Here is a 15,130-nt window from a genome sequence, read left to right as displayed (position 1 = left end):
CACTGATACACCCCTTTAGGTGGCGTTTAGACTGAAAACAGTCCTGCCTTAAAACAATGCAAGGGGCTACAATGGTTGGGTCATGTTGTTTGAGGTACTGGTGAGACAACTGCTACAGATGCATTTAAAGGCTTATCAAACCCTGCACAGTGGTTTGTAATACTCACAGGATTCTACAATTTTGGAAAGTTATCACAGCAGCAAGTGACCAACACAATGCCTTGCCAAATGATGTTGGGTTGTGTTGCAGCAAGGGTTGTGCCAGGTTCAACTTTTTTGCCAGACGACCACTACATTTTTTTGGCGAGCTGTCTGCGTTGGCACCCCCCCACTGCGACTGCCCCCTTTCAAATGAATGGGAGGACTGCATTTTTTCATGCAGAGCTGATGTTGGTCTGAACACCCCTTTCTATAAGATTCTATACAAATAAACTTCTCACATTGTCTCTGCTTGCCTGTGGACAGACAGCCTAAATAATATGAACAGATTCTTTTGTTCCTGAAGAAACCAGACAGATATCAGTGAGGTTGTGTGTATTTTCTGCTGCTGTAAGAGTGAGTGGTTTGTAATGAGTGAGCAGGCAGGTCAGATGCTGGGAGCTGCCCTGGAGCAGTGGGGGGTTCACTGTCTCACTGAAGGGTGCTTATCCACTGGCTGTCGATGGAGTGAAGGGCATTGCTTGTTCATCTACCCACATTTGCATACAGGCTTGAGGGATTTGAATCTGCAATTATTTGGTACCAGGTTGACTTCTCCACCCTCTACAGCAGTGGTTCACATACGGTCAATGCAATTATCTGCATTGAGCTCTGTTAGAATAGAAAACCAGCTTTGTTTGCACTCTGGCTTCTGAATGTGATTGAAACACACAATGTCCAGAGTACATAATAAGCTCCAGTAAAAGGTGTCTGTGTCTCACTGACTGTCAGCCAAATGAATCAGAGCTGCTCAGCAGGTATGAGGACACGTGCTTCTGATGTCCTGAATGACGCTGGTGTTTAATCTGATTGCTGTGGTAATTATTTTTTCATGAGTACATGTTTTGTTCTGCAGTGTAGTTGAGGAGCCAATTTGAAGTCTGATACATCTCTCTCAGTTCATATTAACAGTCTGTCTCTTAGAATACAGCTTATGAAATGTTTTTTCATCTAAAGATCTTCAGCTGTTGAATACAAATCTTAAAATAAACAAACACAATCTATTAAGGATTGGAAATTATTTTTCACAATTCATCCAAACAAAGCCGTGTAGTAAATGAATCTCTGTATTGACAGTGGATATGGATGGCTAGATATCAAACCTCAGTACTAACTAAAGTGTCCCTAGTATATAAATGCATGCTCAGATTTGTACTTTTCTTTACTGAGTCTTTAATTAGACAGTTTCTCAATCAAATCAGAATTTTGGCAATTTTAGAATGTTTTATTATGGAAAGTTTTTGCTGCTTGTGTTTAGTCAACGTTTAACATTTGAGAACATCAGCTTCTTTAGTTACTAAATCTAGAAAATTGTTTTCTGAAAAACATGTTTATATTCCCCAAAGGAAGGTATCAAAAAAAGATATCTTTCTGGCATCAACACTAAAACTCAAAAAGGTTTCAATTAAATTAAGACAATGAGGAGAAAATAAATGAGGATTCACTGTGAGAAGAGGTGGCCAGTGTTCCTCACGCTCACAATCAATCCAAAATAACTTTTAAAATCCATCAGTAGTGCAGATTGAGAGGACGCTCTCCCTCTATTATATCATTACTTTTTTTGGTCCCCAGAAGTGACAGCGCTCCCTCCGTGGACCAGGTGCCAAATATCGTGAGTGTTGTGTCCTATGACCTCCATCATGTCTAAATAAAGCCATTACAGAATATTCATATAACAGAGACCTAAAATATGTCTGAATGACAAAACACATAGATGAAGCCTGTAATCTCACATATTTCAGGACAAAAAAGGGTTGTGCTGTAAACAGCAGCACCATGGTAACATCCCACAGACTTTGGCACATTGTTGGTGTTAAGAATACATATCCATCCATACATAGTTCATCATTTTTAGCTGAAACATGAAGTGGTTCTGTTCTGTGCAATAGTGACAGAACCAGTCTGATTCAGCACATCAGTGATGGGATGAATATCAATTAGAGATGATTTCTGAGCTTTTCTTCTCATGAATGAACTGGTCAAACTTGAATCATGTGTCATAGCAGGAAATACACCAGAGATGTAAACCATCAACAGGATTTTGTTGCCTGTGCCTCTGAATCGAAGGGCAAAGCTTCTTCCTACGACTGCATTTTTCATTCTTCTTGAACACTCTACAGTCACACAGGGTGAACTCTGCCATTGAAGGGCCAGTTTGTGTGTTTGCTGCAGTGCAGATCTGTCCTCAACCCTTTGCACTGGCTTTTATTGTAATTGGAACAACTAGATGTAATCCACCACAGCTTGTTCTCTCAGTTCTCATGCTTTTTGGATTTTCAAAATGTACTTATTAAAAGCTTATGTAAACGCTCAGCCACTCAGTCCTATTTATATCAAAGTGCAGGAAAGAGTTAATCTTCAACATAGCTCCCAGTTGTTATGACAGCTGACATTACTGCAAACTTGAGTATCAGAGCTCAGAGTGCAATAACAATCAAATCAACAAGTCCTCCAAATTAAACTACAAAATATAAACCTGGTCTATTCACTCCAGAACGAGTCAAAGAAGCCTTTTCTGATCTGACACCCATATCAGCTGGACCACATTGCTATTTCAAAAATAAAACAGTTTTATGGTCTTCGTTTAGTCCATCTTCCAAGGTAGTGAGACATAGGGCCCTATCTTACACCCAATGCAAAGCAGCACCAAGCATAACACAAGTGTCTTTACTAGTTTAAGACCGACGCATTTTCCCGTCCAGCGCCCACGTTGTTTAAATAGCAAATGCACTTGCGCCCATCTGAGCACCCATGGACGTGTTAATATGAGGTGTGGTCTACATATGTGCGTCTACATAGACGGGTGCACAACACGCGCGGTGCATAAACATGCAAAAGATTACAACTAAAAGGATTACAATGTGAAAGATTATTATTGTGTACATTGACATATTTTAAAAAGTACATGTCATAATGGTCAGTCCTAATATTTATCAGAATTAACTAATCACAGTAATGATGGATGAAATGGTCTAATTATTGGACCGAATCATGACAATACATGTAGGTATTTAAACAGACCCGTCAGGTTGATGGTGTCTGTCAAGACCCAGCAAACAGATCTCATCAAGGGATCAGACACGGATCAATTTTCCTGCTGCATCAATACATGAAGACATGAGGAACACATGAGGAAATAAATGAGGTGAAAACAATGATTAAACTAAAGAAGGAAATAAATCTGTACAGCTGCAGATTAGCTGCTGCCAGCAGCAGGATCAGAACCTTGGAGAGCTGATCAAGACCTGATAACTGTGTTGATGATTCTTTACATGATTAAAATTAATGACTTAATATTTAACAAATATTCATTAACATGTTTGAGAGTACAGTGATCAGGTTTCCATACTTTCAGCAACTAAAACCCTGCTGATTTGACCTGTCACTCCATGACTGAACAAATTGATTTTAAAGAAACCAAATTAAAAAAATAAACCTTTTCAAAAAACAAACAAAAATAAATTTGCAACAAATGAATGAACAGGATCTTAAACTGGTGGTCTAGGGCCACAGGAGGGTCCAGGAGCAGCAGTATGCGTGTTATGGATCGTGCACTTTCATTTTGCGCACAAGCAGATTGTTTCCTCTGCAGAGAAGTGCTCCTTCTTTCTACTTGAACAATGCACCATTACAATAGCAACCCACCAAGGTGCAAATGCACCTGGCTTTTAAAGGGAATGGGAGATGACACTCTGATTGGTTTATTGCATGTTGCACCCAAAACATACCCATGATTAATTAGGAGACTAAGTACAACCCCTTTGAACCATGCGTCTGGCGCTGCAACCATTTTTTCTGCCGTTAAACTAGTAAAAGTGGATTTGGACACACCATAAATGCACTTGCACCAGGCGCTTCAGACTGTGCGCTTATGTCGTTAAAATAGGGCCCATAGAGTGGTTGCCTTTTCTTTCATTTCTTTTCCCAGTTTTTTCAAATCTTTTTACAACCGGCAATGTCATCAGGTCCATTGAGCATTTGTTAAAGCACAGGTTCACAATTTTTCAAGTCTGTCTTAAAACAACAGTCAGGAGCCCAAGCAACTACTGAAGCATGTTTTTCTTGCTGTAATCATTCCTCCTGTTCATACTGACCATTAGAAGATCCCTTCATAATGCACTTACAATGTAGGTGATGGGGGACAAAATCCACAGTCCTCCTTCTGTGCAAAACTGTATTTAAAAGTTTATCTGAAGCTAATATGAAGCTTCAGCGTCCAAATGAGTCAAATCAAGTAGATATCTTTCAACGTTAGTCTTTTTAGTGCCAAAGTCCTTTTTGTCACTATACTTCCACCACAGCTCAACAGGGAAACACTGTCCAAGGAAACACAAAGAGGGAATTTGATGCTAAAAAGACTGTAAATATGGCAGATATCCACTTGATGACTAACTAACTCAGACTGCTGAAGCCTCATATAAGCTTCACATCAACTTTTAAATGCATTTTGCACTAAATACATTGAAAGCACATTTGAAGGATCTTTTAATATCCAGTATGAACAGGAGGAATGATTACAGCAAGGAAAACCTCTTTCACTCTTCATATGGACACCTGACTGCTGTTTTAAGACACATTTAGAAAATGTGAACCCATCCTTTAAGAATAATGCCCCAATGTTCACAAAACTCATCAGTGCACTCACCGAACGAGGGTTCTTTCTGCGATCTCAGTCATAGGCGCTAATTTATGTTTTTGCCTGTGGGTGCCCAAATTAAATGTCAAGTGTGTAAGATTTAGTGGCATCTAGTAGTGAGTTTGCAGATTGCAACCAACTGAATACCCCTTCCACTCCTTCCCGCTACCCTTCCAAGCGTGTAAAAGAACCTAATGTGGCCGCAAAACTCGCAAAAAACTCGAAAGGCCCTCCCTAGAGCTAGTGTTTGGTTTTTCAAGCTATTGTAGAAACATAGCGATGCAACATGGCGGGCTCCATGGAAGAGAACCCGCTCCCTATGTAGATAAAGAGAGCTCATTCTAAGGTAATGAAAATACAACAGTTCTTATTTTAAGGAGATTATACCATAATTAAAACGTACTTACGAATATTATATTCCATTTCTGCCAAGTCTGTTCTGCTAGATGCGACTAAATTCTACACATTGCATCTTTAAGTGAATACCACAAGGTGATGATCGTCACAAAATTGTTTTTCACATTTGCTGTGTAGCTAGCTACGTGATGGAGTGGGTGCTCGGGCACATATGCGCCAATTATGAGTGCTCAAAAAAGATTGAGCACCCAAAGGGAAGGCTGATCAAGAAATAAATGAATAAATAAATTCATTTTAAAAACTGCATCTTTCAAAAAACTGTATCTATTATTTCTATTACTATTACTGGTGAATGTTTCAACTATGAATCACATTATCCAGTTAAAATTGTTACAGCTCTGTGCGTGTGTACGCTAAAGGTGATGTAGGCAACTTTTATAAACATCACATCAAAAACACTTGTTAAATTTGCTGAAATTCTCATCATATCCTGATAGATATTTATGAGTCAAGTGCTCTGTGGAAAAAAATCAAGTCTCTCTGGCTCCGCCCAGTGTTGTAATCCCCATTTGTAAAAATCCACCTGCTCCTCATGAAAACACAGAGCAGCCCAAGAATTAGCACAACACACTGGATCTCTCTCTCACTCACTCTCTTTTTTACCATCTCCTCCTGCTGGAGCTAAATTAACAGTAAGCAGCTGTTGGTTGTTTTAGAGGCGAGGCGGCTGTCTGGCAGCTCAGGGATCCCGTTCTGTCGTTTTCTTTCTTCTTTGTCAGATCTTGTCCCAGGACTGCTGCTGCTGCTGCACTGAGGAGCCGTACTGCTACACAGATAGACATGTTGCTCTTTGAAACGCAGTTTCGGGACGTTTTGGAGGTTTGCACCATCCAGCAGCTCCCAGCACCAACACCACACTGTGCTGCCCTGTGATTCTTTTTTTTTTTTTTTTTTCTTGGACGGTACAAACCAAATGTCAACATAATCAATTGTATTTTATGAAGTAAGAATAGGCTACTAAACACAAACATATTTACCCCTCCACCTTTTTTTAAAAAAACGAAATTTTCTCTGTATTAACTTGAAACTGACAGAAGTATATGGCATTCATCATTTTGTATTTCACATTGAATATAACTGAAACTTTGCTTTTAACACATTATTTAATAAAGTAAAACAAATGAAAATGGCATGGCCAAAAATATTGGTACCCTTAACTTTTGTAGCACAGCCTTTGGAGACAATAACTGCAATCAAGCGCTCTCTGTAACTCTGAATAAGGATTCTACACTTCTCCACTGGCCTCTTCTTGGGCAAACTGCTCCAATTCTCTCAGGCTTGATGGGCGCTGTCTCCCAACTGCAAGTTTCAGCTCTTTCCACAGATGGTCAATGGGATTCAGATCAGGACTCATAGCAGGCCACTTCACAATGGTCCAACATTTTCTTCTTATCCACTCTTTGGTGCTTTTTGATGTATGTTTGGGGTCATTATCCTGCTGGAAGACCCATGACCTGTGACAAAGTCACCGCTTTCTGACACTGGGTTGTATGTTTTGCTTCAAAATGCTTCGATAGTCTTCTGATTTCATTGTGCTGCACAGATTCAAGGCACCAGTTCCTGAGGCAGCAAAGCAACCCCAAAACATCACTGAGCCTCCTCCATGTTTCATGTGGGCATGGTGTTCTTTTTTTGAAGGCTTCATTTTTTCTTCTGTAAACATAAGTTTGGTGTGATTTACCAAAAAGCTCTAATTTTTTTTCATCTGTCCAGAGGACATTCTTCCAGAAGGACTGTGGCTTGTCAACATGCATTTTGGCAAAGTCCAGTCTGGCTTTCTTCTGTCTCCCTCTTACAAGTGGGGTCTTCCTGGGTCTTCTACCATGGAGCCCACTTTCATTCAGATGCTGCGACTTGAAACTATTGTACCTTGAACTTGAAGATCAGCTTGGATCTGTATTGAAGTTTTCCTTGGTTCTTTCTAGACCATTCGAGCAATCCTTCTGTTCAATCTCAGGCCAATTTTCCTCTTGCGACCATGTTCAGAGATGTTGTCTACAGTTCCATAGGTCTTAAACTTCTAATAATATTGGCAACAGTGGTCCCAGGAACACATGCTCTTTGGAGATGGCCTTGTAACCTTTACATTAACCATGCTTGGCTATTACCTTTTTTCTATTGTCTTCAGATCACTCTCTAGTTTTCCTTCTGTTTTCCATGTTCAATGTGATGCACACAGTGACACAAAACAGCAGAGTGAGTATTTTTCTCTTTTTAAACTGGCTGTATGAGAGATTATAAGATTAAAAACACCTGTGATACTAATTATAGTCTGCTTAAATTACCACTACAAATCAATTATTTCTTACAACTTCTAAAGGCTACCAATAATTTTGTCCAGGCTATTTTAGAATGTCTTTGTAGAATAAGCATGAATTCACTTATTTTCACTACTTTTTTGTTCTGTTCCACTGCAAACCAAACATAGACATGCACTGAAAATAACATATCTTTTAATTTCAACACTATTTCGGGTGAATGGTGCATTATTTTAATAAAATGCGAGGGTACCAATAATTTCAGCCACATCTGTATGACTTTGCTCTGATGAGGCTGCTTTAGCTAAGGGAAAACTTGGTAGCATCCAGCCAGCATTTAGAGCTGTTCAGGCTGAAGTTTGATGAGGCGGAGCATTTAATTCGCCAAACAGGTAACATTTCACAGATTCAGCCCTGTCTTGACATACAAAGAGACCAGTTACAGTTGCAGATCTCCCCTGGAATCTTGCGCAGGGAGATAGCAAGACGTTTTGGTGTGTCTTTGAAAACTCTCCATCACAGGATTGTGATGGAGAGGCCCTCCATAGTGGCGGACAGAAAAGGCTTCAGCCTTGATTTAAAAGGAACTGAAAGCTGCAGTTTTCTAAGAGTTTGTTCTGATATGTGGCTCAATGAACTGAATGCTGCTTCGCCATGTTTATTTTTGACTATGTGAACAGAAAGCAGACCTGTCCCAGATGATCTGAGAGGTGTGGACATTTCTAGCAGCAGATCAGAATGTATTTTTTGCCCTGAAAGGATAGGTTCACAATTCTTTAAATATCAGTCAGGTGCAAATATGAACAGTGAAAGAGGTTTTCCTTGCTGCAATCATTCCATGATGTCCACACAGTCATTTTGTGCAAAAATGCATTTAAAAGTTTATCTAAAGCTTATATGAGGCTTCAGCAGTCTGAGTTAGTCATATCAAATGGATATCTGACACATTTATAATCTTGTTAGTATCAAATTCCCTCTTTGTGTTTCCTCGGACAGTGTTTCCCTGTTGAGCTGTGGTGGAAGTATAGTAACAAAAAGAGGGACTTTGGCACTAAAAAGACTGTAACGTTAAAAGATATCTACTTGATTTGACTCATTTGGACGCTGAAGCTTCATATTAGCTTATATAAACTTTTAAATACAGTTTTGCACAGAAGGAGGACTGTGGATTTTATCCTCCATCACTTCCATTGTAAGTGCATTATGAAGGGATCTTCTAATGGTCAGGCATGGTATGAACAGGAGGAATGATTACAGCAAGAAAAACATGTTTCAATGTTCATTTGGGCTCCTGACTGTTGTTTTAAGACAGTCTTGAACCATTCAGTGTTTTATAATCCAACAGTAGTAGCAAGTTCATTCTTTGACAGACAGGAGGCCAGTGTAAACACCTGAGAACACTCTTCCTGTCACAGTCTGATTCTAAAAAGTTGGTTCACGCATTCATTTCCAGTTGACTAGACTACTGTAATGGACTCTTTGCTGGACTGGCAAAGCAAACACTTCATAAACTCCAGCTTATTCAAAATGCTGCAGCCAGAGTATTAACCAAAACCAGAAGGTGTGAACACATCACTCCTGTTTTAATCTCTCTTCACTGGCTCCCAGTAAAGCAGAGAATTGATTTTAAAATACTTCTTATGGTTTTTAAAGCTATGAACGGCCTAGCTCCCTCCTACGTTGTTGACATGCTCTCTGAATACATGCCAGACAGACCCTTGAGATCATCAAATAAAGGTCTCCTCACCATACCTAGAATAAATACTGAATCAGCTCATGGTGCCTTCAGACATTATGGTCCTGCCATCTTTTTTCACAAGGTTTTAGTGAGGTTAATGGGTGAAACCTTCTTTTTAGAAACAGTATTAATATTGTTATTTCTTTTAACAATGATAATGATATGTATATATATTTTTTATACTGTCTTATATGTTTTTATATGTTTTTATGTATGTAACATCTTCTTATTTTATGTTTTATCTTATTTGTTTTCTATATGTAATGTTAATGTAATATATTCGTTATGTATGATCTTTACTTGTTTTTAAGCACATTGAGTTTACGCTTGCCATATGAAATGTGCTGTATAAATATATTTGACTTGACTTCCTGCTGAACCAAGTCTTGATCTGATACCAACAGTGAACTAACTGTATTTGCTGTCATGGCAACTAAACTGTGGATTGAACTACCATTGACACATACACATTTTCAAACTGTCTTTAATTAATAGTAATTATTAGTTTTTAGTAGTATCATTACCCTGCCCCTGATGTTCTTTGTTTAAGCATCTCAATCCTGTCCTTACTTCATTATGACTTTTTAAAATCACCAGCAACTCTTAAATTGGAAGAAATAAAATAACCTACTGTATATGGAACCATAACTTCCCGTGAATTAAGTTTATTCACTTTGTTTTTAAAAGGGAAGTTGTGACTTTTTGAAATGTTCTGTGAACAGGCCTGCAGCATTGACCAGTAATCAGTTAAATACTGCATAAAGAGATTATCTAAAGCATCTTAATCACTTGGTGTATTAAACTCTGCACCATTGCTCAAGAATAATGACAATACATACAGCCAATGACATTCCTCACAATCAAATCTCATTATGTAAGCCTGTTTTGGCACAGACACAAGTCACATTTGTGTGTAAAGAGCTGTCTCATTATCTCCATCTCTTGTAATGTTGCTGGAGAATTTAGTGTCAGCTGTTATTGTTTCTGTGTCCTCCATGTGTCCCCTACCATCATATTTTATTTCATATAAGATCAGTATGACTTCACTGTCAATGTTTGTGCATTAAATTGTGTTTATGTGGTAGCTGTTTCTCCTCTCCTACAAGCAGTTTAGCTCCATTTCGTTCACATTTTCTGTACTTCTATAGTCTGCCTTATGTTGCTTGGTAATGAGCGGAGAGTAATGCTCAGTGACTGACAGTGGAAGTCTTTTTTTTTCCCTTGAGTACTCCCCATGGAGATCATCTACTGTTGAGCCTCACAACTAAGGAGATGTGTTTGCAAAGTCAGGGAAGCACAGACCATATGCTGTTTATGCCTTGAACTTTGTATTCACTTTGTTTTTTTTTATTGTATTGCTGCACACTGTGTTTTGACAGTCCCTAGGGTAGTTAAATATAAACTTGAAAACAGATTATTTGCATCTCTTGATCTGACATCCACAGGAGCTGATATCATCTGCCAGTATTTCAGATTTGTATTCACCATATGTCATTATTATTATTGATGGTATAGGTTGTAAATTCAGTCTCCAGAAACGACCTATAGTTACATTTGAGTTACAGTCATCTAGCTGCCGTAGTAATTATGTGCCGGGGAAGTGATGCAGGTCAGGTGACTTTCTCATGAGGAGGGACAGGTTGGATGGATGGCTGGATAGTTAGTTAGATGGCAAAAAGTGGACTTAGCTGTAGGAGACCGATATATTTGCGTCCTGTTTCCAACCGCGAGTGTCATGTTTTCAACCACAAGTCAGGACATTTTTTAAAAAAACGTAACGTGGTGTTTACTCTTGCTAAACATAATTATACAGTGGTTCGTAACGATTTTGGAAAGCGGCATATTACACTCCTATGGGTCGTTCTGGAGTGCAGGTACAATCAACCTGTGTGGTTGTTGAATTTGGAGGACTTCTTGCAATGTATAGGTGTTTAAGAATGTTTAAGAATTTAAATATATAGTAATGATAATGGTTATTTTCCACTGTTGAGTGTTGTTTGTCTCTTATGCAGTTGACACACTAGTAAACTCACACACTAATTTTCTTAAAGTAACCCCAGTCATCCCCATCCTCTCTGACCCTGGCACAAATGCAGAAATGTTTTACCATAACCATCAAAAGAATCGTATCTGTACAGTATCTTAATGGGTGCTCCAGTTATTCAGTATGTCTCTTCCATAAATTTGGGGGGCTCACAAGGGACAGAAAAACCAGAATGGTCAAAACCTGTGCAGCAGTACCCGAGACGTCTTCACTTTTATTTAGAGGTGTTTTAAGTCTTTTGGTCAGTCTCAAGTCTTTCAGATGTCTTTCAGGACTATCAGTACTGTGTATGCAGATTACAATGTAGCCTTTTCATCTGAACACATCCCTGCCTGATCACATTAAAACAAGGATAAGTGCTATAATCTATAATGATTAGACAGCATCGTACACTTAAAAGTGATTTACTTTAAAAGTATAAAGAAACATAACTGAACTTAATTTGAAGTTGTTTTCTTAGTTCAGTTGACTGATCATGTTTAACATTATACCTACTATTCAGAACTAATGCAGTGTTAACTCATATTTTCATGTTAAAACTGATGTTTTTTACAGTATAATGTGGAGTGCTGTCTGATGATAATTAGACTGAATGCACACAACTGACCCAAACACAACATGGCTTTAATTTGAAATGTCAGAAGGATAACAATTTATAGAAAAACTGAGTTATTACTGTTATGAAGATCAGTGTGTACAGATCTGCACACTAGTGGCCATGATGGACAAAAACACTTATAAGACTAATTCCAGAGCCCTGAAAGACAAATTGTACCCAGAGAGCACATACAGACACACCATGTTGTAGTCAACTTAACTAATAAGTTTAACTTCAGTTGTAGTAGTTAGATTAGCTCTGAACCGTCACATGAACCGTTACACACAGGTGACAGGTATGTTACGATCATTTTAAACGCCTTTTCAGCAGCTGCAGGAGCTTACAAAAAACATTTTTAGATATTTTATCACAAATTTCTTGCGCAGGAAGCAGCTGCACACTTCATTGTCTTGTTTAAATCAGCAGGATGGCATGAAAATTTGGTTATTTCTAATAATTAGTGCAATAGGCAAGTGAAAACACATTAATAACACTTGTCCTAACTATTAAATAGTTAACAAAATCAAAAAGGAACGAGTGGATACATAAGTGATTTGTGTATCAGAATATTTTCACGGAGGAAAATAAACAATATACTTAAGAGGAGGGAAAACTATTGAGCTACATATTTATGTGTATAGATAGGCTAATTGGTTTTTAACGAAAGGCCTCTCTCATCTGAATTTAGAATTTTCTACATTTTATTCTGGTGTCAGCGGCTCCCTATCTCCTTTATGTTGTTATTCATGACAGTTTTGCAGCAAAAGGCATAATGCATTCAGTGTAGCATTTTTCAATATTCATGAGTCACCAAGTCAAGTCTCCTCAGCTTTTTATCTTCAAGTCTCAAGTAAGCTGAGTCTCAGAGCAGAGGAGTCCAAGTCTCAAGTCTCATATCTCCAGCTTTGGTCCCTGGTATGGGTCAAACTCCAAGACACTGAATCCCACATTTCCCCTACACACCCACACCCCCAGTTTAAACAACTTACTGTTTTTATATCGAAATCATTTAAACAAGACGTGATAGCTATCAGCTATTATTCCAGCTGTTGCCAGAAAATTTACTCAGCTGTAGGTAATTAGTGTTAATTCCATGAGTTGACCAAACAACAAAACATGAACTGTTGGTTGTTTTGTGGTTAATATGCTCTCTGCATGCCTGTGTCTGTAGTATTTAAACTCAGCAAGAGATGCTTTTATGAAAGAAGAAACATCACTCTGTATGCATTTGATGTTTGAAAAAAATAAGGAGTGGGCTGTTTTTTTCCTTTCGAGACCAACAGAGGGGCGAGTCTCCTTCTACATATAAACATAGTGTGGAGGAGATCTGAGAGGGCACACGCACCTGTAGGTGAGGAGGAGAAGAGGTAGAGTCTGTGATGTCATAGAACGAGTTGTAGTGAAAATCCTAAGGCAAGACAAGTTTGTTTGTATAACACCTCTTGCAATTAAAGGTGCTTCACATGAGAAATAAAATGGCATTAAGAGAAACATGAGACAATACAGCCGTGGTCAAAAGTGTTGAGATTGACAGTATTGGTTTTCACAAAGTTTGCTGCTTCAGTGTGTTTAGATCTTTCTGTCAGATGTTACTATGATATACTGAAGTATAATTACAAGCATTTCATAAGTATCAAAGGCTTTTATTGACAACTATATTAGGTTTATGCAGAGGGTCAATATTTGCAGTGTTGACCCTTCTTTTTCAAGACCTCTGCAATTCGCCTCGGCATGCTGTCAATTAACTTCTGGCCCACATCCTGACTGATGGCAGCCCATTCTTGCATAATCAATGCTTGGAGTTTGTCAGAATTTGTGGGTTTTTGTTTGTCCACCCGTCCACTTAGTTATCTCTTTTGCCTTATGGCAAGGTGCTCCATCATTCTGGAAAGGGCATTGTTTGTCACCAAACTGTTCTTGGATGGTTGGGAGAAGTTGCTCTCGGAGGATGTTTTAGTACCATTCTTTATTCATGGCTGTGTTCTTTGGCAAAATTGTGAGTGAGCCCACTCCATTGGCCGAGAAGCAACCCCACACATGAATGGTCTCAGGATGCTTTACTGTTGGCATGACACAGGACTGATGGTAGCGCTCACCTTTTCTTCTCCAGACAAGCTTTTTTCTGGATGCCCCAAACAATCGGAACATTTTCTCTGATGAATAGCAAAGAAAATGACTTTACCCCAGTCCTCAGCAGTCCAATCCCTGTACCTTTTGTAGAATATCAGTCTGTCCCTGATGTTTTTCCTGGAGAGAAGTGGCTTCTTTGCTGCCCTTCTTTACACCATCCTCCAAAAGTCTTTACCTCACTGTGCGTGCAGATGCACTCACACCTGCCTGCTGCCATTCCTGAGCAAGCTCTGCACTGGTGGTGCCCCGATCCCGCAGCTGAATCAACTTTAGGAGACGGTCATGGTGCTTGCCGGACTTTCTTGGGCGCCTTGAAGCCTTCTTCACAACAAGTGAACCTCTCTCCTTGAAGTTCTTGATGATCTGATAAATGGTTGATTTAGGTGGAATCTTACTAGCAGCAATATCCTTGCCTGTGAAGCCCTTTTTGTGCAAAACAGTGATGACTGCACATGTTTCCATGCAGGTAACCATGGTTAACAGAGGAAGAACAATGATTTCAAGCACCACCCTCCTTTTAAAGCTTCCAGTCTGTTATTCTAACTCAATCAGCATGACAGAGTGATCTCCAGCCTTGTCCTCGTCAACACTCTCACTTGTATTAACGAGAGAATCACTGACATGATGTCAGCTGGTCCTTTTGAGGCAGGGCTGAAATGCAGTGGAAATGTTTTTTGGGAGGATTAAGTTCATTTTCATGGCAAAGAGGGACTTTGCAATTAATTGCAATTCATCTGATCACTCTTCATAACATTCTGGAGTATATGCAAATTGCCATCATAAAAACTGAGGCAGCAGACTTTGTGAAAATTAATATTTGTGTCATTCTCAAAATTTTTGGCCATGGCTGTAAAAGACACACCAATAGGTTTTAGAATAAAATAGAAGATAAAAATAAACTAAAAAAGAATGAGGCAGATAAAATAAAAAAGCAGCTCCAGTCTAGTCAAGAGTACTTAAGAATGTAGCTCAGTAATTGTTGAGTATGACTGACAGCTTGTCTGAATCTGTGAGGTTTACAAGGTCAACAAAACATTTTTTTTTCATTTTAGCCACATTGTGTTGCCTTTAAGGCACTAGTGCATTGCCTGTTCAAAACATGTCTGTTCAG

General features: G+C 38.9%; 1 protein-coding gene across 1 annotated transcript in view; it reads left to right on the top strand.

Moving 5' to 3' along the window:
* Positions 1 to 15,130, top strand: part of rragd (ras-related GTP binding D) — a 95,889-nt gene that overhangs the window by 73,943 nt on the left and 6,816 nt on the right. The window lies entirely within an intron of this gene.

Source organism: Thunnus thynnus, chromosome 16 (assembly GCF_963924715.1).
Source record: "Thunnus thynnus chromosome 16, fThuThy2.1, whole genome shotgun sequence".
Lineage (NCBI taxonomy): Eukaryota > Metazoa > Chordata > Actinopteri > Scombriformes > Scombridae > Thunnus > Thunnus thynnus.
The sequence above is the reverse complement of the archived record's forward strand: the minus strand, read 5'-3'. Positions and strand labels throughout refer to the sequence as shown.